Source organism: Augochlora pura, unplaced genomic scaffold, assembly GCF_028453695.1.
Source record: "Augochlora pura isolate Apur16 unplaced genomic scaffold, APUR_v2.2.1 APUR_unplaced_199, whole genome shotgun sequence".
Classification (NCBI taxonomy): domain Eukaryota; kingdom Metazoa; phylum Arthropoda; class Insecta; order Hymenoptera; family Halictidae; genus Augochlora; species Augochlora pura.
Window position 1 is genome coordinate 5411 of NW_027582094.1, and position 3556 is coordinate 8966.

Genomic DNA, 3556 nt, shown 5'->3' on the forward strand with positions numbered 1-3556 from the left:
GAAATAAAATTCCGGAATTGATAAATTCTTCGAACGAATATTACACGAACTTGCTTGGTATCCATTACGAAGTCAATAACTTCAAGCGAGTACAAATTAACAGTACAAATAAAAGCACATCTGCACTGTAAGATGACATTGGAAGATAAACAGAAAAAAGTGAATAGTAATCCTAAAATATGCGTCAAAGTTCGAAAGTTCGAAAACCGACATTAATTTCTTACCAACCTAATAATTATTTACAATCGCCGCGACGGCGCGCGTTTTCGTTACGCCGGATCCAGAAACGACGATCGGATCGATCTCGATCCTCCCTGTCCCCGTATTATCATTCCTCGTCGTTCCTATTATTTTTCACTCTAACAATTTCGCCGAAGTCTGAACAATATGTACCGTTAATATTTACAACAACGTCGAGATTTATTCGGTGCATTTTTATAATTGGAAGTTAGTATGATCGTGCAATTGCCACGTATCATTTTATAACAGAATCGATTGGAATTTAATTATTTACAAACGATTTTCTATTTTTTATCTATGGGTGTAGAATATGGGAATTTTCTGCTTCTTCTAAATGTCCGAGTAGCATCGTATCTTGCAGTGGCAGTACGTGGATGTTTCGGTAAAAATTATCTGCAGATAATCTTGAATGTGCCGCGGATGAAACGAATATCGTATAAAACGAATTAAAAATTAAGTTTTATTGCAAATTACTGGGGGAAGAGATGAATTATTGAAGTTATTTTTTATATTTAAACTTGGTCACATTATCGACCGGTAGTACTATTTGCCAGCATTGAAAACAAAGTACCGCCTTCCTATTAAAACATATGCATATAAAAATTATTACAATAAAAATCATAAACTTGAATTTCTGGACACGAGACTTTGTATACTTATCACGAGGTACTCGGTTAAACAAAAATGACTCTAGTATCCCATGAACCGATTATTCGAGTATAGTCCCTACGCGACAAGAAGGCACATTCGTGTTTACCTTCCCCCTCTCACTAGCTGCGGCAGCGAGGAAGGCTAACAGGGGCAGCGGAGCAGCCTGACGTGCCTCTTGGCCGCGTAAGGACTATACCTACCAACATAATTATAATTCCATCTTTAACGCACTCTAAACTATCATTATCAACAAATTTCATTAACAATTCAATATTTCTGCCACTGAATAGTCTCTCTGACGATTGGAACCGTCTATAATAACTAAATAATAACAAATAAATTCTTCCACGCGATATAAATGCAACAAAGCTTCTGAACACTTCTGCATACTAAAAAATTATATTCTAAAAATAAATTCGCACAACACAGACACCTCGTGTCATTTTCCACAAGTTTTATTCTTTACGCGGAATTCGCGAAACCTCTTCGCGATGCTTCAACATCGGAAGAAAAATTCGAAGCTCGTCGTTTCACCGGACCCAGCGCGCACGAAAAGATAAAACTATTCGGATGAAACAAGCTTGAACAATGAATCGAACGTACAAAAAGATCCTCGCCGAATGTAAAATTACAGGAAGGTGTGCACGGTCGCACGGGCGCGACGCACGCGAACAAACCAATCAAATCATTCTCGTTGATGCGCGGTGCTAACCACGGGTCTACGATGTAAACGATGTCGTTGTCTCGTGTGGCTGCTGGTCGCGAGCCTCTTACAAAATACAGCTAAACACGTGCATACAAAATACGGCTAAGTTTATTTAACCTAGTTAAGATCGCCTAGCTAAACCTCGGTAAGTAAAACGCCGGATTGCCACGCGGTTCGTAATCGATTGCTCCAGCGACGGCCGCTGTCTCCTTCTTCGGCCTCTCTTTTAATTCATCCTCTGTCTCAACAAGACAATAGCCGATCGAGTGATAACGATCTAGGAATAGCAATAGGAAATATCTTTGTCAAGATATACGCGATACCAATATTTCGCAGAGTTCAGTATCGTCTCGGTTCGACAATGTTCTTCGCGTTGATCTCCAGGTTTTGCGGATGAGGGCTGCTAGAAGCGAGCATTGCTTCTCTTGATTCCCTTGGTATAACCTTCATATAATTTTGACATAATCTTGACATAACTTTGATCATAACTTTGACCATTGCTGTGACAAAACCGTGACATATTCTTGACATAACTTCGATCGTCTCCTTAGCTCTGGTATAAACATCCCCTTGGCATAAGCTTGAATATAATCATGGCATAATCTTGACATAACTTTGACCATAACCGAGACAAAAACTTGCCAAACCATGCCCTAATCTTGACATAACTTCGATCGACACCCTAGCTCTGTTATCGACGATCGGTTAAGTACGTTCTCGAAGAGTTTAAGGCGAGTTTGCAGCAGCCGACGCGCATCTTCGGAGCTTCTTTGATTTCTTCCTGGTCTGAAATATCGTTAGGGTCTTGAGAAATGCTCGATGAAAGGAACAACGAATCTTGGTGATTCTCGTACCCTTTTCGTTAACGGGCAGGTCGACGGCAAGTTCTCTCGACAGGGTCTTTAAATCGTCGACGGTATCACCGTCGGTCCGTCTCACTCTCCTGACTGGACGCTTCCGTGACTGGAGGTAGGGGGCTGTCGATGGACATCTGCCTGAAAATTGATAAACGCGAAGATGCAGCATTGGTAGAGCATCGTGGAACCACTTGACAAAGGCGAGAAACCCACTATTATTATTTACTCTGTGTGACAACGATTTTCCACTTTCATAAATTGCAAAACCTATTATGCAAAATTCAATACACTCTAACTCTCAACGCTTAATCAACATATTTCGTTAATAACTAATTAACAATACTTCGTACAAAATGTTCGCAAAGAGAAAACTCGACCCAAACGACCCCAGGCATCGCCAACCCTGATCATCGCTCATTCTTGAAGCCCCGTCATGAAAGCGACCCAGTGAAATGTAACAGACAACCAACCTGCCATTAGTTTGCCAGTCGTAGGAGTCCGGCGCGGAATTGCTTCTTCCGGTCCGCTGGAACCTCTCGGACTTGGCGTTTCTGGCCGGCCTCCTCGGTACCAAAGAAGCCTCCTCCGTCCTAGGGGACGACGAGATCTCCAGACTGCCGACCGGCGCGTCGTTGCAGGCCGGCTTGCCGCTCTTCCTCGGCAGGAACGGGTTCTGTAACCGAGGGAAATCATTCGGAGGACCCGGACGACGAAGACAGAGCGCGTTCGGGGAGTCGTGAAACTCCGTCGGACCTCCCCGAGCGATATCGATCGGCGCGCATCAAATAAATTTGCTCATAATTATGAAAGTGGTCCAGGTCATATATTAGGGTGTCCCATAAGTTTCTTTCCCTTTTTTGATGCGAAATGAATACACGATATTTGTTGTCTAAGGTGGATTTATTGTTATATATGAACCGTTCTGTTCTATAACCTTCTTCCATTTCTCAGGAAGCCTCATTATGCCGTCTTCCCAAAATTGTTGAAACTTATTTGCAAAATATTCATCTAGGTGCGTTCTTATTTCGCTTATGGATTTGCAAGATTTACCATGGAGAGAATTTTTTAAGGAGAGGAACAAGTGATAATCGGATGGAGCAAG

The 3556-nt window shown here is 42.1% G+C and overlaps 1 long non-coding RNA gene across 1 annotated transcript; it reads right to left on the reverse strand.

The window, feature by feature from the left end:
- Window positions 1-710: 710 nt before the first annotated feature.
- LOC144477572 (uncharacterized) lies at window positions 711-3127 on the reverse strand (the record flags this gene model as incomplete). Its single annotated transcript, XR_013495213.1, has 2 exons — window positions 711-2592; window positions 2925-3127. It is a non-coding gene; the product is annotated as an uncharacterized LOC144477572 (long non-coding RNA).
- Between the last annotated feature and the right edge of the window lie 429 nt (window positions 3128-3556).